A 25,663-nucleotide genomic window follows, 5' to 3' on the forward strand; every position below is an offset into this window, starting at 1 on the left:
ACAAGAACTTGGTGCAAAGCCTGAAGACGATGAAAGCTCATTTTTCATTTTTTCCCCATTCTTTTAGTGGTCCAGTAAAGGTATCACCTGTTTTGGAGACCATGTGGCCTTTTTGTGTGTTTTTCTAAATTACAGCTGTAAGTTGTTGAGCAATTAAATTTTTGACAACGGTAAAGTTTTATGCAATTTTTAGAACGTATTTGTCCAATCTACTTCTTCAGGTGATATCCTCATAATTCATTTATTGGTAAACATAGCTGGTAAGGGAGGAAGAGGAAATGTGAAATAAAGAGCAGAGGAAGGGAGTGTATATAAAGGAAGAACTTTTGATAGAATTACCTGCACATTACTGTGCAGGGTTCCCAGGATATGTTTTTATTTCACATTGGGCATCTGAAAGTGGAGTACTAATTTCACATGCAGTGCTTTTCTCCTTGCTGGCAATCTTCAGTATATCAAGTCAGAATGTTATTGCTTGTCTTCCTTAATACAGTGGTGCCTCGACTTACGAACTTAATCCGTCCCAGAAAATGCTCTTTAAGTTGAAACGTTCATAAGTCGAATCAGCATTTCCCATAGGAATGCATTGAAAACTGATTACAGTGGTGCCTCGCTAGACGGTTACCCCGCTTGACGACGAAATCGCTTTACTATAGCGATCGCAAAACGATGTTTATATGGGGTTTTTTCGCTTGATGATGAATAGTTCCCTGCTTCGGGAACTGTTTCTTCACTAGACGATGATTAGAAACAGCTGATTGGCGGGTCGCAAAATGGCTCCCCATTGTTTTCAGGATCGATTCTTCGCTTTGCAGGCATCGCAAAATGGCTGCACAATCAGGGATTTCCCCCATTGGAACACATTGACCAGTTTTCAATGCATTTCAATGGAGTTTTTTCCCCGCTTGGCTACGATTTCGCTGTACAGCGACTTTGCTGGAACAGATTATCGTTGTCAAGCAGGGCATCACTGTAATCCAATTCTGCTGTTTTTTGTTCTTATGTAGAGGCACTGTTTGTAAGTTTAAGCATTAGTTCCCATAGGAACTAATGCAAAACCAGTTGATCCGTCCTCTACCACTAGGGGGGGAATTTTTCTTTTTTTAACTTAAGATGACTTAGGTTAAAAAAAGGGCAGGAAAGGAAGAGGGAGGGAGGGGAACAATGGGGAAAAGAGGAAGGAAAGAAAGAAGGTCATCACTAGGGTACACAGACCCCTCAGACAAAGGTTTGTGCTTTTAAGCACAAAAAGAGAGAAGACAGAGAGAGAGAGAGAGAGAGAGAGAAGACAATGGGGGGGGAGAGAGTTTGGAGTCTAAAACACATTTTAAACCCACACATTTTACAACAACACATTTTAAACCAAGCAGCTTTTAAACAAAACATATTTAAATCAAACAAAGCAGCTTTTAAACCCACCAACACCTTTTAAAACAGGCCTTTGCAAACACTTTTCTAATTTTAAAACCAAAAGACTAAAATGCATTTTATAGCCCAACAGCCAGCCAGACCTTTGCAAACAGTTTTCTGATTTTAAAAACAAAAGAGTAAAATGCATTTTAGAACCCAACAGCCAGCACAGACGTTTGCAAACAGCTTTCTGATTTTAAAACCAAAAGACTAAACTCCATTTTAGAGCAAACCAGCCAGCACAGACCCTTGCAGAAAGGGTCTGCAAGACCCATCAGATATTAGAAATGCGCAAAGCAGAAAGCAAGGGAAGCATGCAGGAACCGTTGCAAAAACAAATGGAGCAGATCAGAAATGCAAAAAGAACAAAGCAAAAAGCATACAAGGCACATCGAATATGGGGGAACCCCCCCAAAAGCAACCAAACCCCCAAGACCCATTGGAAATGGGGGGAGGAACCAACCAACCAGCAAACCCCCAAGACCCATCAGAAATAGGAAAACAAAACACTCCAAAAAAATAATCCAAACTGTCGGAAATGGGGGGGGGAAACAATAAAACCAAACCCTCCCAAGACCCAGCACAGCACAGAAACATAACCCCCCCAGCCAAAAAACATGCTGCAAAAATACGCAGAACAATTTTTAGAAAGTATAAAGCGGCACCTTACCTTATTAGGCAGCCTCCTCAGATTGCACACTCTCTAACTGCAGGGGCGAAAGAGCTACAAAGAAGCAACCTCGTCGCCAACTACAGTTAGCTATTTGAATTTCCTGCCCTTTTCCCCTGCCTTTTTCTGTTCGTAAGTGGAAGCTCTGTTTGCAAGTAGAAACAAAATTTTGCAACTGGAGCTGTTCATAAGTCGAAATGTTCATAAGTAGGGGCATTCGTAAGTCGAGGCACTGCTGTATATTAAGTGTGTCCCAGAGTCCTCTGGGATACTTGGAAGTTCCCTCACGACACACGCTTTCCTTCATTCTGTTATTTTCTTGGAGGCTCACTGTCATTGGATGCAGAAACAATTCTTGCAGGAGGCCATCGTGGATGTTTCTTGTTGTTTACCTACTGAAAAAGGCCATTCAGGCAAAATTTCAACCAAAGCCCTTTTCCATTTTAGTTTTTAAAAAAATCTGTATTTGAAAGCACAGCTTTTTCCTCTGTGGTACTATCCTGCTAATCCCGTGGCCTTTAGTCAAAGCTGAGATGTTTGATATTCCCTGGGCTGCATTTCAAAGCTTTGAAAACATAGCTAACTTTTAATAAATTCTTTTCCAAGGAAGTATTTGGGGATTTGAGGATTCTTTTCTAAGGCAGTATTTGCTGCATTCAGGGTTAAGTTTGAGTTTAGATGGGATTTCTATAAAAAGCTATGCACGGGTGAACATGTATAACTTTTAATAGAAAAAATAAATTAGCTGAGTTCTAAGGATGTCCTGGTATGTACAAAAGTAACATGGTTTTCCGTGATCTTTTTGGTTGCACTCTGATATTTTTAGATTGTTGGATGCCATTCTATTTGAAAGAGATGTTTCCCCTTACTAATGGTTCTGTTTTTCACAAGTCAATCTGGCTTTCAGGAACTTGCTTTACAGGTCTTGAAAAAGTGAGAAAACTAAAGGAAGACAGATCAAACAAGTTTCCAACAAAGTTTGACCATTCAAAATTCACTAAGTGACAAGAAGCTACAGAACTACTTATATTAATAAAACATCCAGGGTTGGGTCTTATGAACTGTGTTTGCATCATGCATTTTCTCCACATCTGTCTTTTGAAGCTTTTCGCACTCCTGAAGGTCAAAGGCTTGGTGTGAATGGGCCTGTGATCTGGTGTGAAGCGCTCCTGGAGGGAAAAACAAAAATCAGCAACTTACTTGCACAAGTAAAAGCACCATACTGTCATGGTGCTGTGGTCTTTATTTTAATCATATCTCCCCCTTGCATGTTGGTTAACTATGTTTTGGTTCAAAAATAGAGGAACATAACTGATCTTGTACCATCATCTCTAATTTAACTCTTTGAAATATTTTTGTCTGCTCGTATGGAATCATTGTTTTTCTTTAAGGAGAAGGAAAGGGTAATGCAACAATGAGTCCCATTGAAAACTGTACTACTATATCTGTTAATGATCTGATTTGCATATTTGACTGTAAGTAGAGGAAGTCTAGAAAACTTTTATTGTTTTGAAAAGTATTGTTACAAGAAAAGATTTATAGAAGATTTAATTACAGTTGCTGATTAGCTGCTACTTTTTACATTTCCTGTTTAGATAGCAGCATACTCTTGAATATAATCCATTTCTTCAGATGACCTCAGGCTTCCATAGTTATTATACATTACTCTTAATTTTTCTGTGGGTGGAGGTGGGTTTCCAAAACGTACAGGGCTGTTTCTCCTCTGTTCATTTACATTAGAATCCATCCCTACTAAGCATCAGTGAATTAGGGATCTCCAAAAGGCTATCATTAACAGCCCTGCTCAGACTGTAGGTTCCTTTATTGAGTCAGTCTGTCACATATGTGATCCTCTTTTTCTGCTGCTTTCAACTTTCCCCAGTATTACAGCCGTTCACAGTGACTCTTGTGTACGAAGTATAATAAACTCAATTTTGTTATTTTTGTTTTTAGAGCCAGTTTAGGCTTGTTTTGATCTAATAATGGTGTGCCATCAAGTCAATTCTGACTTATGGCAACTCTTTTCAGGGTCTTCTATATAGAGAGTACTCAAAATTGGGTTACCATTTTCCTTCTGGAGGCATCTTGGGAGTGTGCCACTTGTGCAGAGCCACACAGGCTAGCTGAGATACACTGTGGGGAATTAAACTCCCAACTTCTGGCTCCACATCAGGGTATCTAACTCACTGAGCTATCCAGCCATCTTGCTTTAATCTAGTACCTACTTGCTTGTCTTTCTGATGGTTGATTGTATCTATGAAGCTCTCTCGCGAGATCACATTTTGAATGGATTTTTTTCCTTTCAGTTTTCTTCACTGTCCAACTTTCACATCTGTATATAGTAACAGAGAATAACATAGTATTTCTACATAACCACTTTTATTGAGTGATTAAATAGAAAACATTGTCTTGCAGTTTCTGAAATTGGGTGTGTGTATTTAAAATTTAAAATACTGATTGTTGGGGTCTATTTATTTTCCACCTATTACACTGCATTACAGTAAATTGAAATTGTAGTTTCATATGGAGAATATATGTACAGTACAGTATCTGCGTTTGAAAGGGTGGCATAATCTATATACCAGTGTCCAAACTACTCTTAATTTTTTCTCTACAGGTTGCCATCACGAAAGCCAAAGTGGATTTCTCCAGTGTGTTGTGCCTGCCCCCTTCCGTCATTGCTGGAAATGGGCTGGACGGAGGAGGGGTTGGCGAAAATGAAGACGAGCCGGCATTGGTGTCTCTTTCGGGGGCACCAAGCCCCCAGAGTGAAGCTGTTGCCAATGAGCTGCAGGAGCTGTCCTTACAGCCCGAGCTGACACTAGGCCTCCATCCTGGACGGAACCCCAATCTTCCTCCACTGAGCGAGAGAAAGAATGGTGAGTAAAGCAATATGGTTGGTAGTGGTAAAAACAATATATGGCATTCTGGTTCTTCCTCGTCTTTGATTGACAGCTCCTTTACATAATCAATTTTTCCAGAAGGTTTCAGCTTGTGAGTGTAAATGAAAGAGATGTGGGCCTCTTTGCCATATCTCATGACTGTACCTCTGATTCTGCTTCAGTTGAGGCCAATACATTTTTCATCCAAAGTTTGTATTCAGCAGGGACAGTGTATGTTTGGTGGTGGTGGTAAAGCAAAATGTAGCAATGTATTGATTTTTGTGTTTGTTTATGCCATGCACATTTGTGTTGGGGCTAGTAGTGTGTGGCTTGTTATAAAAAATATTTTGTATATGTGTGCAATTCAAGAGAGAGATTGGGGATGGATTTTGTCAATAAACTCTTAGATTTCATTGGTAGGGCACCCGAATCTCCTTATCTTGGTTTCCTTGTATGTTACAGAACACAGCCAAGGAGGCAGTGAGGTCTATGGACCTTCACGGCATCTTAGATTAGCAGATCTAAATTACAGTGGTGCCTCGCTTAACGAGCGCACAGTTTAACGACGAATCCGCATAGCGACGTCGCAATTGCGATCGCAAAAGCGATTGCATTGCGATGTTTAGATAGGGAAAAAATCGCTTTGCGACGCTTACCGATTTTCGCATAGCGATTTTTTTAAAACAGCTGATCGGCAGTTCCAAAATGGCTGCCGGATGCCCAAAATGGCCGTGCGCAGCGTTTTCGCGTCCTGCCCTCGCTTACCGAGGGCGCGAAAATGGCGGCGCTATGGGGAAACTTCGCACAGCGGTGAGTTTAGGAGCCATAGGAACGCATTAAACTAAGTTTAATGCATTTCTATGGCGTTTTTGGTTCCATATAGCGATGTTTCCCCATAGCAATGTTTCCCCTATGCGGGGCACCACTGTAGTTCTGTTGCTTCTATGGGACTTCTTTTTCATTCAAAGATTTCCCAAAATTTATATTTGCAATATAAACAGAAAAAATGATGCAAAACTGATGTTGATCAATTATACAACAATATACTGAGTCTTCAGTGTGAATATTTCATATTCAGTGAAATAAGACCACATCTGCCGTAGTATTTGTTACTGCGTACATCATCTCCTGTAGATTTCTTCTGCACACTTATACATACCTGAAAAATCAAAATGTGTCAATAAGCATTATCCAATGTAAGAGAGAGTGGGATTTCATTAATATTTGGCCTGTTAATTTTGCTGTGACTAATGCATGCAACTATGGTGTCATAGTACTAGGAATATTTACTTCTTAAACATTATGTCAAGTGCACAAAGAATTTAACATTTCAGCATACCTCATCATTTATGAGGCAGCATATACTGTATATGCAAACCTTGATATGACTGTAAGTAGGGACATTTCCCCCTTCACGTATTGCTGCCTTGTCATGGCAAAGGGGCTTGAGTAATTCAGAGAAGCTATGGGCTATGCCATGCAGGGACACCCAAGACAGACAGGTCATATTGGAGAGTTCTGACAAAAAGCGATCCACCTGGAACAGGAACTGCCTCTATTTACAAATTTAATTCTAGTGACTTGGTAAGTGAGATGAAGCTGGATGGATGGCAAATGTTACATTTTATAGTTGTGGATTTAATAAGGTATTCTCAAAAAAGCAGAAGAGAGACATAGTGAAGCAAGTAGATTTGCCATGGAAATAGTGAAGAAAATTGGAAGTGTCCTGGTAAGCACTTTAAGAATGAATGTAATCTTAACATCCCCAAAGCAAGGGTTTTATGTATGTGAAACGGTCTGCTGATCCCCCCTTCCCTTGATGCAGCCACTCTGGAGCCACTTTCTTGCTTGAAACAGGCAGCGTTTATTAATGGTTACCCAACAGGGGCAACATCTACATTCTCTACTTGTAGCAAACCCTCCCCTTCCAACTGAGAGAGGAAAGGGTTCTAGGAACATCTTCCCAACTTCCTGTCTTCCCCCTTTTTAACAGTCCAGGTGTTGATTCCTGTGGCAATAGCATAGACAGCAATGGTAATGACTCTAGTCTCCACCACTCATTATCCCTGCCCCCGAGTCTCCCAGAATTCTCCTGGGCCTTATAGCTGGCCTCTGCTTGAGCTTGAGGGTGAGAAGAATTCCTTCCCAAGCTTTTCTAGACCTCCTGTCCCTGTTCCTCTCTGTGCCACAGCTTGCGGTGTCTTCCTCGTTTCTCTCCTCTTTTTCCCTGTCCCCAATGCGATTGCTTCCAAGGGACTTTCCTCTGCCTCTCTGATACTTTTTTTGGATACCGTCAACTTCTCCCATTTTTCTGCCCATGGATTTTCAAATGCAATCCATTCCCAACTCTCAAGTAGAACCTTTTCGGTTTTCTTCTCACTCAGTCCACACACACTCCTTTGCCCCTCTTCCTTTCATCCTCTCTTTGTATCATTCTTTATTATCCTTTCTCTGTCCTCTTTTTGTCTCCTTTCCCCATCTTTTCTTTCAAACTCACACTGTCAGTTTTTTCCTCAGTGTTTTCTTTGTCCCCGCCCCTGTGTCCTGGGGCTTGGTTCTCTGGGTAGCCCTCTCTTTTCCTATGGGCAGGAGGCAGCTTCCTCTCACCCCTTGCTAGCAACATGCCTTCATTATATCCTGCATGTTATTCTGGTGTTTAATCTGCATGAAGTTATGTTAGATGTGTTGGATTGGAGGAAGTAGATCTGAGAATGCATTGTATGGCTACACCTACCTTTATCAACAGTTGAACAGCAAATAATATGGGAGTACATGATGGGAAAAGGGACATATATGTGCATAAGGTAAAGGTAAAGGTTCCCCTTGACAATTTTTGTCCAGTCGTGTCCGACTCTAGGGGGCGGCGCTCATCCCGCTCTTCAAGCCATAGAGCCAGCGTTTGTCCGAAGACAATCCGTGGTCATGGCCAGTGTGATTTTTAGACACGGAACGCTGTTTACCTTCCCACCGAAATGGTACCTATTTATCTACTTGCATTTGCATGCTTTCGAACCGCTAGGTTGGCGGGAGCTGGGACAGGCGACGGGAGCTCACTCCGTCGCGTGGATTCGATCTTACGACTGCTTGGTCTTCTGACCCTGCAGCACAGGCTTCTGCGGTTTAGCCCACAGCGCCACCATCTTATTATTTGCTAGAAGGAAAAAATTTTTGTATAAAATATCACTGTAATGGGCCCCTCAGATTTATATACAGTGGGGTCTTGACTTGAGAACTTAATCCGTATTGGAAGGCGGTTCTCAAGTCAAAAAGTCTGTAAGTCAAGTCTCCATTGACCTACAGTGCATTGAAAACCGATTAATCCCGTAACATGCCGTTTTTGTTCCATTTTGGTTTTTTTCTGGTCTGTAAGTCAAATCTCAGTCTGCAAGTCAAACCTAAATTTTGCGGCCAGAGAAGTCTGTAACTCAAAAATTCTGTAAGTCAAGCTGTCTGTAAGTCAAGGGTCCACTGTATCTGGAAATAATGCTTATATATTGCAAGATTTTCTTTATTGCATTTTGAAATGAAGAGTAAAGAATGGCACTTACCTAAGTGAGCATATAATTTAACACACCATATTCATGTGCATCTGTAACCATGAATGCTTGCCATGAAGGTGTGACTATTTTCTTCTCATTCCAAGCTCTGAAACATGTCTCTGTAGCGCTGTGCAAATTGGTTGCAGTTCATTGTCTGAATTAACTTTTTCAACTTAGCTCTGGTGTACGCCTTGTGCTATCAAGTTGACTCTGTGTATGACTAACCTGTATATTGGCAATTGGGAGCTTGTGCTAGGAGTGGCAGGAAGGAGAGTCATTAAAGTAGCAGAGAAATGACTGCTTTCATGTTGAGGAATATTCTGTTCCCAGCTCCAGACTGCAGCCTGCTGAGTCAGAGCAAAAGTGACTTTTTATATGTTGAGTAGCCTTCCAGCAAGTTAACCCTTGCTGTGCCTTAAATGTACCTACTAGTTTTGTAGGAAGAGTACAGCAGTTGTACTACTTATTTCAATGGCCTGCATAACTTTCGTTGTCAAATTCTGACATTTTTGTATCTGCAAAGTGCCTTTATATTCACCTGCTTTGCTGATTGAAGGAAAAAGACTGGCTTCAGTGACCTTGCTTTCTTAACTAAGTACATTCATGTACTCCTCTAATCTTAATCTCTCAGGACTGGATACATGTAATGCCTCTGTGTGAGATGTGCTGTCAAATTGCTTCTGACTTCTGGGAGCCATGTGAATTAATGACTGCCAAGCAGTACTGTCAGTAACAGTGCTTCACAGGTCTTGCAAACTAAGGGCTGTGGCATCCATTATTGAGGCAATCCGTTTTATTTAGTTTTCCTCTTTTTCCAATAGCTACAACTTTTAGAAACATAGTTTCTTATATGCAGTGTAGTCACTGAGACCGCCGAAGAATTGATGCCTTTGAATTGTGGTGCTGGAGGAGGCTCTTGAGAATCCCCTGGACTGCAAGGAGAACAAACCTATCAGTTCTAAAGGAAATCAACCCTGAATGCTCACTTGAAGGACAGATCCTGAAGCTGAGGCTCCAGTACTTTGGCCATCTCATGAGAAGAAAAGAGTCCTTGGAAAAAACCTTGATGTTAGGAAGGTGTGATGGCAAGAGGAGAAGGGGACGACCGAGGATGAAATGGCTGGACAGTGTCTGCGAAGCAACCAACATGAACCTGACACAACTCCGGGAGGCAGTAGAAGACAGGAGGGCCTGGCGTGCTCTGGTCCATGGGGTCATGAAGAGTCGGACACGACTAAACGACTAAACACACACACAGTCACTGAGAAGAAATGGTTCATTTATATGCATATGATTCATTTATTTTAAAATCACATTGTCTGTCTTGGATAGCTTAAGCACATCTCTTTAAGGTGACTTGAATCCATCAGATTTTCTTCTGATATCAAAGTTTGTGCAGCTTGGTAACAATGTGTTTTTCTCCTCATAAGTCGGAGCTCTTAACAATAATTCTTGTGTGTTACTTCTTTTACAGTGTTTGCAGTTTTTGCTGTCAGTTACAGTGGAACAATTACATCACAATTTCCTTACTTTTCATCCTCAGTAGATCTTTACTTAACAGTAGTGCTGATGTTTTATGTCCCAAAGGCCATAAAAACCTGTGATTTTTATCAGTCTGGATCTGTCTGAGTTCTTTCCCCACACATTCTTAACTGTTTGTCCAGATCATGCATTGTTGGTCATATAACTGATTAGAAGAGATTGTGTAGAGCTTGAAGTGGCTTGTTATGACATACTTCCCTGTGCTGAAAAGGAACATGTTCTGGAGAAACTCAGCTTGCTAGGAATGTATGGAATTTTACTCTTGAGATAGTTCGTTAGTTGAACTTAGCGCCTCAGGTAATGGAGCGTTTCCACTGAGCCGTATGGTGGACATTCTGAAAAAAAAATGTATGGACACAGCCTTCTGAACATGGCAACATAAACTGTTTCATAGTGGTGTATGGATAGTCCCAAGTCTGATTTTTGTTCTAGTAGAGCAAGAAAAAACTGTGATTGCAGATGTGACATTATACATTTAATGTTAAAAATGGACACATGGTTAAAGGGCCATTGGGAAAGTCTATGAAGACAATTTTAGTTTCTCTGTTGGGCAATTCCAGGACTTCTCTTTGTTTGGCATAATTATCAGATAACCTGCCAGATTTCCAAAGAGTTATTGATGTTAGTCTGCATGCTTGCAAAAAATAAAAATAAAAAAGGGGGGAAGAGAAAGGGGGGAATGAAAAATACTGTAGGACTTTAAAAACTATTTTATTTCGTTGTAGGGTTTCTTGGATCACAGTCCAGTTTCTCATACACAGGAGTACAAATGCATGTCATGTTTATTTATACATGACCCCATGGCCAGACCAAGGATACAGATAATATACAAAGTGATACTTTGTTAACAGGGGAATGGGACTATCAAGGTGTTAATTAATTCACTATCAAGTCTCAGCCATGGTAATAGCTGTAGGCCAGGTAGAATTAGCTGTCATGGGAATACTAAAAGATGCTTTTGGGACAGAGATAATGTCTGTAAGGGAGAGAACTATTTCATGTTACAGAAAGCAAGAGTTATTAATACATGTAGTGCACCAAGAAGCCTTGGTTGCTGTTGAGGCCCTTAGAGATGCACTGGGAAATGTTTATGTTGCCAATTTCAGCTGTCTTCCTCTTGATTCTCCTTTTGTCATTCCTTTTCTTCGTACAGTAGTTCCTTTGAGACACGTAAAAAGAGTGTCTTGGAACGTTAAAGTGTTCTGAAACTGGTTTATCTGTGTTGCCATTCCTGATGCCCATTCATTCTTTTGCAGAGAGATTGTCCTGTCTGGCCAGCACAGAAACCAGGGGGGCACTGCCAACAGAAGATGGCATAAATTGCACTAGAGGATGAACAAGTAAATAGACCCTGTTGTTGTTTGGGTCATTGTTGGGTCCCTTGATGCTGCTTCCATTGTAAATATGAGAATACAACTGGCATCTAGATTTGTGACAGCATATTGTTTTTTGTCTCTGTCTCCATGCTATTTAGAAATTGTTTAAGGTGGGTGGTTGTCTGTAGGCCACTACCTGCCACCCCCTCAAGATCTTAAAGAGGGAAATATTGTTTTCGATAACGAGTGGGTAATTCGATAATATGTTTCAGCTTTTGGAAATATAGCGAGATAAAGAGAAGTACCTACATTGAAGTGTGGAGTGTGTTGTGGACAACATGTGTAGAAGAAGTATATAGAAGCATAGAGGTTTCAGCAGAATTTAATTTGCTTATTTGAATACAGTACACAGAAGTAGGTCCAGTGTTACTCCCAAGTAGAGATGATCCACTCAAATTGAATGGAACTTGTTAGTCATCATATAATGTAAGTTCCATTGATTTCAGTGAGTTTGTTTTATTTAGGCTGTTGCTAAAATTCATCTCATGCTAGCAAAGAAAGCTGGTTTCACATGTAAAGGATGTACTGTAACTGCATTTCTTCTGTAATGACATTGCTACAATTTCAGGCATGCGAGATGCTGAGGTGTTGACATTTTATAGTTGAATAGGAAAGTTGTTTTGAAATTAAGATGGTGCCTCAAATGATTGCAGTATGTTCAGAGTATGTAGCAGATTGTGTTTGCTGCAGATAGTGCTCAGAGTTGTATATCAACTTTAAAACTTGCAACTGAGAGTCCTGGACTCAGGCTTCATGTCCGGTCATAGGCTTCTACTCCAGCTGCCTTTTTGTAAATCTCAGCCTTAGTAAATTGTCTTAAGAATGGATATAATATCTAACTTGTAATACTGGTTGCTTTGCAAGATTATGAACATGTGGCCAATTAAAAGAGCAATATATAGCGTACAGTGGGGTCTCTACTTAAGAACGTCCCTACTTAAGAACAATCCAACTTAAGAACAGCTCCATTTGCTAAATTTTGTTTCTACTTGAGAACAGAAATCCAAGATAAGAACAGGAAAAAAAAACTTTCCTGCTCTTTTTTTAACCTTAGGTCATCTTAGGTTAAAAAAAATTCTCCCCCTAGTGGTAGAGTACGTATTAACCAGCTTTGCATTAGTTCCTATGGGAACTAATGCTTCAATGTACGAACGCACCTCTACATAACAAAAAAACAGCCAGAATGGATTAATTGTTTTTCAGTCCATTCCTATGGGAAATTTTGCTTCAACTTAAGAACATTTCAACTTAAGAACACCATTCCAAAACGGATTAAGTTCTTAAGTAGAGATTCCACTGTAGTTTCTATGGACGGAAAAGAGCAGATACGGATTAAATGGTTTTCAATGCATTCCTATGGGAAATGCAGATTCAACATAAGAACTTTTCAACTTGAGAACCACCTTCCAATACGGATTAAGTTCTTAAGTAGAGACCCCACTGTAGAGCCAGCAATACCTGTTCATGGTATGTTCTGTCAACATGCAGCACTTCTTAATGCTTTGAATGGCGGAGGATGTAAAAACACTAGAAATACTGTGTGCATGGAATCAGTATCCATGGTTTCACTTATTCAAAGTCTGAAAATGTTACAAATATTAAAAGAAAAAAAATAGAAACGTGTATTTTCATGGTGTAATTACCAGAACTGCTATATATAGGGTTTGCTATTACAGTATACACGGTTATCACCTTCTACGGGTATGTGTGTGTCTTGGAACCGACCCCCTGGGGATACTGTGGTCCTTCTGTATATATTTTCATTACTTCAATAGTTACAGCAAAGATGGTAGTAGCCAAAATTTGAATTAGTATGACTGCCTTTTTCCCCCTGAAGTGTCACTCATTTTTAATTGTTGTGTGCTATGTAGAGTAACCAATGATAATACAGTGGTGCCTTGCAAGACGACTGCCTCATGGGACGAAAAACCCACAAGACGATTGGATTTTACGATCGCTATGGTGCTTCACAAGACGGTTTCTTCTATGGCCATGCTTCGCAAGACTTTTTTCTCCCCCGAGACCGATGCCTCGCAAGACGAATAAATTTCATTGGGAACCTCACAAGACGATTTTTTCGCAAGACAGCGATTCTTGCGGAACAAATTACGTTTGTCTTGTGTGGGCACCACTGTATTAGAAATGTTTCAAACCATGTAGGAATACTGTACTGGTTTTTAAATTCCACTCTATGGCAGCTACTAAATTAACAAAATATAATTTCTTCCAGGGAGAAAATGGAGAAATAGCTAAGTGCTGCAATTATTCCTGTGTTCTAGAGTTAGTATTAAAACATAAGCTTGTTCATAACTGTCTTTGTTGAGGTGCAGACAGAAGGGAATGGGGCATTTTGCAGAGTTTGGAAAAGTACAATATAGACCAATGATTCCCAGCCTTGTGTAACCCAGGTATTCCTGGACTGCAAATTCTAGAACTCCTGCCAGCACAGCTGGTGGTGAAGGCTTCTTGCAGTCCAAGGATACCTGGGTTACCCATAGTTGGGAACCACTGGTATAGACTACAGCTGCCAGATTCCCCTAGCCAGCATATCAGTTGGGAGCTGTGATCTGAAAATTTTGGGAATTGTAGTTAAAAAAAAAGTTTGCAAAATTCTCTTTTATTTTATAATAAATATTTTATGCCTTTGGAATAAACTCTGAAATATTTCACTCTGAAGATAGTAACTAATGTCTAGTTAAAAGTATGTGAATTACTTCACTAAATTTCTCAGCCTGCTTTTGTTATCCCTAAATACCATTGGTCAGAATTATTTTACTACTTGTGGACTGGACACAAAGGTTTTCAAGCTATATTAATGTTTCTGTTGAGAGTCTTGTGGTTCTGTTAGAATATGATTGCCTCATCAGTTTAGCTAAGTGAGGAATTCAAGACTTCGCATACAACCTCTTCCTTTCTCAGATAGGAGAGACTGTAGAAGGAACAAGACTTCACAGAAGAGAGTCCTGAAGAAATCCTTGCTTGCTGCAAAACTTTTGGAATGTCGGGCTTAGAGTTTGATTTTGAAATCTACCCGTAGAATGGATTATCTGAGAACTGCATAATGGAAAGAGCATGCTTTAGTGACAACATAGAAGGATTTATGTGAAAGTCTTGGATAGGATACAGTCGTCTTTGAATTTTCTTGTTTTCATCAGTTCCTTTTGAGAAGAGAAATCAATATGATTTTATTGGAACCAGAAATTTTGTTGATGGCGGTCCAGTCAGGTAACTTCCCATTTCTTAAATGAAGGCTACTATAGTATATAATTACAGTAATGAATATTGGGGGCAGTGAAACCAAATATTGAATGCCAAGACCTAGAAAGATTTGTTTAAATATTTCATGCTGAGACTTAATTATTATGAAGATTTCCCCCCCTGATTTCAGTGAGATCATTTCTCTGAATTTCTGGCAATTAGCTTTCAAAAATTGGATAATGAATTTAATTTGTCTGAGAAGGCCTCATTTATGTCATAGACATTGAATATGCTGACTACAGATTTTTTATTAGCTTTGCAGAAAGTATTTAGAATTGTTTCTGCTTCTTTTTATGGTTCTCTAAAACTTGTTACCTGGCTATAACTTCTGCAAAATATGCCCATCTTAATCCTATGATAGTGTTGTTCATTATTTAAAAAACTTGATATGAAGAATTATTTTTCTGATAATATTAAATATCTTGGCATGATGATATTTGATTCTTACTCCGAAGTAAAGATACAATAGCTTCATCATATAATTCAGGTACAATGTCTTCATCATATAAGGACATTTAACCAAAAATACAGGCTCTGAGATCAGACTAGCATTCAGGGTCTTTTTTGTAATTATATAAACTGAAGGAAATTGGATAGAAGTAAATTGACAGTTTTTATATGAAGAAGAGGAAGAAGTGCCATCCTCCGGCAATCTGGATTGGTTAGGTGCTGATAAAATATCCATATATCATCCGAAGTCTGTCATGAGCCGTGAAGTAGCCAAATTATTCAGGGAAGCATAATCCTAGACAGCATAATATAGGTGTATGAACCCTGGAGTCCTCGCCTAGTACTCAGAGCACAGTACCATGTTGCACGTAATGTGGGCACTGAACTTAATATGTCCAATGACTTTTAGAGGTTTTACAAGGATAGATTTCCAGTACTCCAAATCCTCGCGAGTGTTAATGTCTGGCAGTGAGTTAGGCAAGCAGTGTACTTATTATGCACGTGGTTTGTTGCTGTTATGTGCATTCTAGGTCATTGCTGCTTTCTGCTAGTAAGTTGGTATTATTTGCATATCTTAGATTATTGATGTTTCTTCCATTAGTTTTCACAACTTCATCTGAATCTGGTTTGATTTTCTGTATATGTTCTGCAAATAGGTTGAGCACCCTTGTCCGACACCTTTGCCAATAAGAAACCTTTCTGTCTCTCCATGTTCTGTTCTGACATAGCTTCTTGTCCACATTGCAAGTTATGCATCAGGACAATCAAATGATGAAGCATACCCATTTATTTTAGAACATTACTTACAGTTTCTCATGCTCCACACAGTCAAAAGCTTTGCTGTTGTCTATAACGCATAGACTGATCTTCATCTGAAATTCTTTGGTGTACTCCAGTAGCCAGTGGATAGTTGTAAGGAGTCAGTCAGTGGCTGCTTGGCAGGCGGAAATACCCACTCACCATAGCAACCAACAGTAACACAGCAGCAAAAATGACAAGGGAAAAAAATCCCCAAGCTATGCCAGACCAATAACAAAGACTACTCATACAGTCTAGTGGCACAGTGACATAGTCACAACATCCACCCCCCCCTTGCCCACCCACTCCCAGAAGCAAACAAGAGTCCTAACTCCCCCACCAAAATATATGCTTTTAACAGAATAAATACACAGCAAATTAACCAAACAACAGTTTAAAAATATCAGTCTAACAGAAAAATAGCCCCCAGTGGAACAATAGAAAAAAAAACTTTCCCTAGAACCAAGAAAAGCAAGCAAGCAAATAAAAGGCAAAATATAAAAAAATAAAATGAAAACCCCTCTCAATGCCAGCAGATGGGTAATTTTCTCTTCACCTTCACTTGAGTCCAATAGGCAGTAGCAGATAGGCAGAGCATCAGCAAAAAATAATAATAGAAGAAATGAAAGAACTAATCCCCCAATGACCAAACTCCAGGAGGCAGTGGAAGACAGGAGGGCCTGGCATGCTGTGGTCCATGGGGTCATGAAGAGTCGGACACGACTTAATGACTAAACAACAACAATCCCCCCCAAAAAAAACCCAGAGGGAAAAAATTCCAAAGAAATGTAGGGGGTCCAAAAACTAATCCTAATCCTAAAGGGGCAGGGGTGTACAGGCAAGCTGTCTGATAGCAAAAATAATCCAAAATGGGGGGGGGGGGGGAACCCAGAACAAGAAAAAAGGCTAAAAATTTATTCATTTTTATTTATTCAATGATCCAAGATGGAGGGCACACAGTAACATTTGGTGCCCACCGTCTTGATTGCTGCTTGTCTGTGCCTCCATCTTGAATTTTTTTTCTTTTCTACCTTTTTTTGCATTTTGTTTCTTTTTTTGAAACAAAGAGCACTTTTCATTGGATTCTAGTTCATTCTGCAAATTCAGAATTCCAGTGGATATTATGATTGGCTGCTGATGCTGACATCCCTTGTAAAGCTATTGGGCACAGCATTTCTCTGGTGATTTGATAAAGACTGGAAGAACTTTGAAATATTACACAAAAGAGGAAATACAAAAGAAACACAAAACTTTCATGCACCCTACTTTTGTAAACACAAATCATTGGTGTTTTAGATCAATGGTTCCCAAACTTGGGTAGCCCTGTAGTTCCCAGAAGCCTTCACCACCAGCTGTACTTGCCAGGGTTTCTGAGAGCTATAGTCCAAGAACATCTGGGTTACCCAAGATTGGAAACCACTTTTCTAGGTGCTTTGTTTCAGTAATTGAAGCAACACAAACACATGAATGAGAGCTCCTCTGTGTTTTTGGTCTTTCATTTAAGCAATGCTTGGCCCAAGTCTTGTGTATCTGGCTTCACTGGTACAGTGGGGTCTCGGCTTACGAACTTAATCCGTATTGGAAGGCAGTTCTCAGGTCGAAAAGTTCTTAAGTCGAATCTGCATTTCCCATAGGAATGCATTGAAAACCATTTAATCCATATCTGCTCTTTTCGTCCATAGAAACTAATGGGAAGCTGCTATTCCGCCTTCTGCCACTAGAGGGGGATATTTTTTTCTTTTTTCCTTTTAACCTAAGATGACTTAGCTTTTAAAAAAGGAAAAAAAAGAGTTCGTAACTCGAATCTAAGTTCGTAAGTCGAGTCCATATATTCCTATGAGAGCCGTTCGTAAGTCGAAACGTTCGTATGTCGAGCCGTTCGTAAGTCGAGACCCCACTGTATTGTGGCTTTTTTTGAACCAGATTTTGTTTTTGTTTTGTTTTGTTATATTGGAAGCATGAAACTGCTTTAATCCCTGTTTACCAATCATGAACTTGGAAGGTTTATTAGCCCAAGATCATTATGTTGTTGTTTGTTGTTTCAACTTATATATCACCCCATCGTGCTAGAGCATGCTTTGGGTAGTTTACAACCTAATTATGGAGACAGCAATTTGCCCCCCAGTGAGCTGGGCACTCATTTTACTGACCTCAGAAGGATAAAAGACTGATTCAGCTTTAAGCTGGCTACTTGAACCTGTAGGAATGGAATTTGGGTTGTGAACAGTCTTGACTCCAGTACTGCATTTTAACCACTGTGTCATGGGGCTCAGTGGAACAGTGGTTTATTGAACAGGGCTATTCTCCTATACTTGATTCAAGGTTACAGCCAAATGTATATAAGCTGTAAAAAAAAAAGCTAAAATTTCTGTAGCTCCTCTGCCTTAAACCAGTTACCTTGACAACCACATACATCTAAGTGCAAACTGGTACAGGAAAGTGAGTTTTAAATAAATGCGTGGGATGTTTTGGCATTAAATGCTTGACAGCTTCTTGATATGAAAAGGTGCTAAACTAAATTATTACTAAAATCTAATGCACTTACTAAAAATGACTTCATTGCTGCAATTCTATAAGTGACCAGCTAATAACAGAATCAGAAAAGTAAACTTCTATCTTTTTGAATATGATCATATGGGTTACTTCATTTTTTACACACAAGCTCGCTAAGTTATTTAAATATACTTCTCTTCGTTACAGTTTATGATTGTTATGTCCCTGCTTGTCTGCCACACAGCAATAATGGCTTATTTAGTTCTCTTTCAAAACTCCTAGGTAATGAGATAATCTGAACACAACTGGCATGCTTTTCACATTGCTGCCAGTTAGGGTAGAATATTGCCAGTACTTTGTGATAATTTGCAATCTGTGCAAACCCAGACTCTGGTGAGCTGACATTCTACAAACCCTGACAAAAACAAAAAGGCACTGGAGCCTTAGAAGATTTATTTCATAAGTGGTTGATGGTGTGCATGGTGCTATATAGCAAAATGGAAACATGCAGATGCCTTCACATGCTGGGTATAGAAAATGCATGGGATGGGGGAAAGTAATAATTGGGGAGAGGGTTTTCCCCCCATTTTTTTCTTGAAAGAAGAAAAAAGGCCTTTTTCTTTCCTGTTTTTCCTTGGGATTTCACACATCTGGCTTGGCAACTACCCTGAGCCCAGCTGGGCAGGCTCCTTTTGAGGCTATGTTCAACAAACACATGGCCCTCGCTGCCATGGTAGAAGAACTATCATAACTAGAGATGGGGGTATTTTATATGAATACAAATATCCTTGTGCAGCTGGACTTAATGAGGGTCCAGCTCCTGGGGCCAGTGTCCACTCAAACATCTGGTGGCAGCCTCGCTCATCCTTCCAGTCATTCCTGGAGAGCCACTCTCTTCAAACTCAGACAACCATGCAGGGAGACTCATCCTCCCTCCCCCTGGAGTGGCTAGCTGAGCGAGAAGATTGCAGCACTCCCAGAGTGATTGGAAGGATGAGCAAGGCTGTCAGTGCTGGCAGACGTGTGAGTGGATGGTATGGACCCAGAGGCTGAACCCTTGTTAAGTCTGGCTGTGCGGGGATATTCGTATATGAATACGAATGCTCTTATCTCTAATCACAACCTGGGCAACCCACAGAGTCTTTCTTGCTTAGCTTTCCTATGTTGAAATTGACAGAGAAGAATGGAAGACATTCCCCCATTAGTGCTAAGTGCCATGAACTTTTTTCTGAGCTGGCCAGTATTTTGCCACCCTGATAAGTTAAACCACTTGTAGAATAATAGGTGTGTGAATTCAGGATGGAACAAGTTTCTTTCTATTTACATGGCTTCCACTAAGCTGATGAAGCAATATCTATGAGATAATGTATAAATGTATTTCACATAGCATATTTCCAGTTCAATACCTATTCCTATTTTAGAACTAGATAGATGATGTTGGAAATAGTGGGAAAAATGTCCTTAAGAGTCATGTTGAATCTAGAAGTAGGGATCTCAGTTCTGATACTTTGCTTACTGATCCCCTCTAGCTGTAGCATAAGAAGACTGCAGTGGTGCCTCGCATAGCGACGTTAATCGGTGCAGCAGAAATCGCTGCAAAGCGCTATGCAATTTTAAAAAGCCCATAGGAATGCATTGAAACCCCTTCAATGCATTCCTATGGGCTTAAAACTGACCTTTAAGCGAAGATCCTCCATACGGCGGCCATTTTCGCTGCCCGGTAAGCGAGGAATCCGTCTCTAAACACAGCGGGCGGCCATTTTTTTAACCCGGTGGCCATTTTGGAACCGCCGATCAGCTGTTTAAAAATCATCGCTTTGTGATAATCGGTAAGCGAAACAGGGTGCTGATCATCGCAGAGCGGTTTTTCCCCATTTAAAACATCGCAATGCGATCACAAAAAGTTCGTCGGTATGCAATTTCGTTGTTAAACGGGGCGTCTGTTAAGCGAGGCACCACTGTATTGGCTTTTTTACATGTAACAAATATGACTTTTATTGTGGTTGTAATGAATTCAGGAAAAAATTTGCCAGAACAGAGACCATTTAAATCAAGGGCTTGTATACAGTGGAATAAAGTAAGCCTTCCTTACAGCCTACTTTTATTGTAAGACTAGGTGTCCTCTGTTGGTTAATCCTAATGTGACATTACAAAAATGTTGTTGGTTGAAATTCTGCATTTTGTAAAGTTAAGTTTATGACATGCCGCTTAAACACGCCTGCAACTGCTTCTTTTGCTTTTCTGGCTTTTGTTGGGAAAATTTGATGCTGTCTAAAAGTTCCATTTATGTCACATTTTGATGAAACTGTGGGTTGATTGTTTGTGTGTGGGTAGCAGAATTGGAAAAGTGTAGATATTAATCAAGAGTTTTAATATAAGATCGTTCCCTCTCAGGTTAAATGACATTGTCCTCCTTCCCACCCTTCAAAACACACTCAGAGTGCCCATTGCATTAGCTGTATCTGGGATTTTTGAAGGATCTTGGTTCCCAGGACACCACTACTTAAATTTTGCCCTCTAAATGCTGTTTTGGCTGATGGTACAAATTAATTCTACTTGAATTAAACATTATATGTGCAATGAACAAAGTTTTCCATGGAATTTCTAAGATAAAGTGTTGAACACAATGACCCTTGGGGTGATTTCCAGCTGTACATTTCTATGAAATATGCATATTTAACATAATAGTTCTACACTGAAATTCTTTTCCTGATACTGTAGTACCCTCTAATGCGACACCACTCTAAAAAACAAACACTGAGTATACAATTAAAACTTTTTAATCTTTTAATTTTATTTAAAATCATATATATTGTTTCATTTGTCTTTTAATATTTAACTTATTGTGAATTGTGTGAATTTTAATGTTGTGAGCCACTTTGGGTCCCTTGTTGGGAGAAATGTGGCATACAAATAAAACTACTACTACTATTACTACAGTACATGTACATGTTACAGTACATGTACATGTTCTTAAATCAGTGTTTGAGCCGTTTTTTGATGAAAGACACATGATAGGTTCGTATTGTATAACTTATTATCTTTGTGTCTGTGGCAGTGGAGTTTGGGATGGGTAAAGTGCAGCCTCTCCATCTTAGGTGACATAACTGGAGTGTCTTGTGCAGCAGACTTGGCATATGTTTGTAATGAAATGTTTGTAGTCCATCCAGATGCAGATTAATGCTAGGAAAGACAACAGCAGTTTGACTAATGGGTTGACTAATGGGTAAGTATCTCAAGTACTAACTGCTCTTCATATTTGCAAGTCTTTTTTCTTGGAATTTATGCTTGAGACATGTAAGTCATATATCCATATATTTTAAGGTGTATGCCTCTCATACTAGAATACTGGAAATGACTGCAGTGAAAGTATTTGATTTAAAAAACCCTACCAGCCTAAATAAAAGTTGAGAATCCTTGCAGGAAAAGTGCTGTGCAGTCTGACTAAACTTGTATAGTCTAGCAGTTAAGAATGTGAATTTTGAGCTTAGACATTTGTTGTTATGAGTTGTCAAGTTGCTTTCAACTTATGGTGACTCTGTGAATTAGTGACCTCCAAAGACTTCTGTTGTCAACAGCCATACACATCTTGTGCAAATTCAGGGCTGTGGTTTTCTCTATTGAATCAATCCATCTTTTCTTTGGTTTTATTCTTTTCTTGTTGCTTTAACTTTTCCCACTGTTATTATCTTTTCCAATGAGTCTTGTCTTCTCATGTGTGTAAAATACAATAACCTCAGTTTAGTCATCCTAGAACCCTCTTATTTGTCTTTCTGGCAGCCCATGGTACCCACAAAGCTCTCCTCCATCACCTCATTTCAAATGAATTTTGAAATGTTTTTCCAGTCAGTTTTCTTCACGATTTCGCTTTCATATCTAGCCATAGTAATAGGAAATACCGTAGCAAAAATTATCTTCACTATGATCTCCAGTGACAAATACTTGCTACCTTTCCAAGTCTCAGTCTTCTTTCGATTTTTTTGCCTGCTGCCTCTGTTTGGGTTGATGATTGTCCGAAGGTATAGAACATTTTAACAGTTTTGATAACTTCATAGCTGACATTAAAGTCACCAAGTAATTCTTCTGCAGAGATTATTTTTCTCAATGTTAAATGGCAGTTCTGCTTTTGCATGTTCTTCTTTCACCTTCTTCAAGAGTTCTTTCAAGTCATTGCTGCCTTCTGATTGCAATACATTGCCATCTATGCATTTTAGATTATTGATATCTCAACCACCGATTTTAATTTCTCCATCAGAATCTAGTTCAGTTTTCCATATATGTTCTGCCTGCAGATTGACCAGATAGAGGAATAAAATACACACTCGTTGGACACCTTTGCCTATGAGAAATAGTTCTTTCTAAAAAAATTATTAACTAAAACATAAACATAAAATACACAAATCAAAATACAACTGTGAGAAATAGTTCTGTTTCTTTATTTTCTGTCCCAGTAGTTTCTTCTTGTCCATAGTATATCAAGACAATCAAGTTTTGGGGCACACTCATTTCTTTTAGAATAATGTATAGCACTTCTTCATCCACACCATCAAAAGTTTTGCTTTAGTTTAAAAGGTATAGACTGATACTCTTTTCAAATTATGTATACACTGCAATAGCCAATTAGCAATATGAGCTCTAGTATCTATTTTGTTTTGGAGTGCAGCTTGAACAATAGGCATTTCTTGCTCCACGTATGGTAACAGTTTTTCTTGCAATAGGATTATGACAGATTTCGTCTCTGTAACTTGGAATACTTCGAATGGGCTTTCATCTACTTCTAGTGATTTATGTCTTTCAAGTGCTTTAGATTTAGAACATATTTAATTTTACTTTCTTAAATTGCAGGTTATTCATCACAGGATTCTTTTTCAGAGGAATCTGTTATCCTTGTCTTTTCTGCATAGTTCTTCAGTCTGTTGTTCCCACCTTCTCTTTGTTTTATCCTTCGTTCGTTTGTTCGTTCGTTTAGTCGTTTAGTTGTGTCCGACTCTTCGTGACCCCATGGACCAGAGCACGCCAGGCCCTCCTATCTTCCACTGCCTCCAGGATTTGGGTCAGATTCATGTTGGTTGCTTCGGTGACACTGTCCAGCCATCTCCTAGTCAGATAATAGTTCCCCTCGTAATCCAAAGGAGAGTTTTGGCTATTGAATGCTCCCCTCCCACATCTCAAAGATCTTAAAGTCTTTCCTAGGGCAAAAGGGAGCCTTAGAGGGAGCCCTAAAGAGTCTCAGAAAGTAAAAGGGGGAATAGGAAGCATTAAATTAAATTAAATTAAATTTTACAGTCACAGGTAGATGACATCATCCTACACGTGCAGCAGAAAGTTACATTGATAGGATTTCAGGCAGTATCTCTGGTTTCTATCCATAGTTCCTCTGATTCATGGTCCATTCAGTTGAGTAATGCAAATTTATTCTTGATATTGACTTAAGGTTCACCAGAAATGTTTGTTTTCACTCTGAGTCTTTTAGTGTTCTTTTTCAATTTAACTCTAATTTTAACATGAATACTAACAATTTGTGGTCTTGCTTTGGCAGAGAGAATGTGTCTTCTCCATCTAGTACTTTTGACAAGCTCAGTCTATTTGATTTCTGTATTGACAATCTGATAATGTCCATGCTTATTATAGTCATCTGTCTGGGTGTCTAAAGCATGTATTTTCAGTGAACAGGTTGTTGGCTTCACAGAATTCTGTAAGTCTGTTGCTTTGTTTCTGACTCCTAGGCCAGATTTTCCCAGAACATTTGGTTAAGTTTTGTTTCCTACTTTTGTGTTAAGAGTCACTTATAATGATCAGTACACTTTCTTGCTTGCTTGTGTGTGTGCATGCTCACTTGTGTGCTTCTCTTTCTTTTTCTTTCTCTTTTGGTTCATGAAAGCTTTCCATTTCTTCTTAAGCATTTGTAGCTGAACTATAAATTTAAATGATGGCTGTGTTGACATGGTTTCAAAGAAGCCTGATTGATATTACTCTACAATACAGTATTTGGTAAGACTTGCATTATAGCTCCTAACCCCTTGTGCTACATCTTGCCTCAGTACTAGGGCCACATTGTTTCTTCTGATTTTGTTCTTTCCAGAATAAAACACTTTGTAATTGTCTAACTGAAAATGTCCTGTTCCAGTCCACTTTCATTCAGTCAAGCGGTATGAGCTTAGACACCATCTTCAACATTTCAAGTTGTAGTTTTCTGTTTTGGTTTTGCTCTCCATAAAGTTACAGGGTTTATTTATGCAAAAGACTACCTGTAATTCTAAGCTCTATATCTCCAATATGTGGATAATGCTAAGAAATCTTGCTGGCTTTTTAAAAAGATTACTGTACAGTGAGTTTGTAGAGGCAGCACCATAGAAATCTGGAGTAACCCAGAGAAAAACTCAGTAACTTTTTTTAGAGAAGGATTATAGGATTATTTACTGAAAAACATGTGATGAGCTGTACCTCAGGTGTATTAAAGTGAGAGTCTGAAGGAGGGAAAACTGCTGTGTAGTATTCTCATATAAGCCAAAACTCTGGATTACAGTTAGTGGTTTACTCAGCCTTGTATACTTAGCTAATCATTGAATTGGCTTTTACATTACATCTGTACAACATGTTCACTTAAAACGCAGGAAATCACAACTATTGCAGTTGAATCCATTCCAGGCAATCCCTCATTCTTCATAAACCACAAGTGTCTGTGGTAATGTTTTCCATTTATACATGACAAGATTTGTTTGTGTGTGAAGCATAGGATTTTATTGCCGACAAGCTCAGCTTTATTTAAGGCTGCCCTGGTAAAATAGTTTACAGCCCAAAGAAGTACACATTTTGGGAGTGCGGCATGTTTCTATGCAGTATCTGAAGGCAAAAGATGCTAATATCTCTACTTCGGGCAACATTCAAAAGAGCAGGAAACCCCCACCTCCCAATTATTTGAAATCTTTTTTGCCACTTCTTTTGAACATGCAGAAAAACTGTAGTTGAATTGCTAGTAATATTCTTCCTTATAAAAATTATTGATTATCTATACCTGCTCCATGTAATCTCTGTCACTTTAGCTCCTTTTTTAAAACACCTGTAAACTACCCATCCCTGTTCCAAGTGCTTTCCTTTTTCAACTTTATTTGGCTATTTTTTTCTGGCTATTTTGTCCTTCCAAAGATCTCCTGCTTATAATTAGATACTGTTCCATAGTATTTCAGAATCCTTAAAATCAGAACACTCAACATGCAGCCGGATGTTATCATCCAGTGTGGGCTG

At 39.3% G+C, this 25,663-nt stretch overlaps 1 protein-coding gene across 2 annotated transcripts in view; it reads left to right on the forward strand.

The window, feature by feature from the left end:
- Positions 1-25,663, forward strand: part of MRTFA (myocardin related transcription factor A) — a 109,856-nt gene that overhangs the window by 16,784 nt on the left and 67,409 nt on the right. For both annotated transcript variants that reach the window (XM_078376136.1, XM_078376137.1), the window contains exon 3: positions 4,698-4,959. The gene's annotated coding sequence lies outside the window, so the exon portion shown is untranslated. The remainder of the gene's footprint in view (positions 1-4,697; positions 4,960-25,663) is intronic.

The sequence above is a fragment of the Pogona vitticeps genome, chromosome 5 (genome assembly GCF_051106095.1).
Source record: "Pogona vitticeps strain Pit_001003342236 chromosome 5, PviZW2.1, whole genome shotgun sequence".
Classification (NCBI taxonomy): Eukaryota; Metazoa; Chordata; class Lepidosauria; order Squamata; family Agamidae; genus Pogona; species Pogona vitticeps.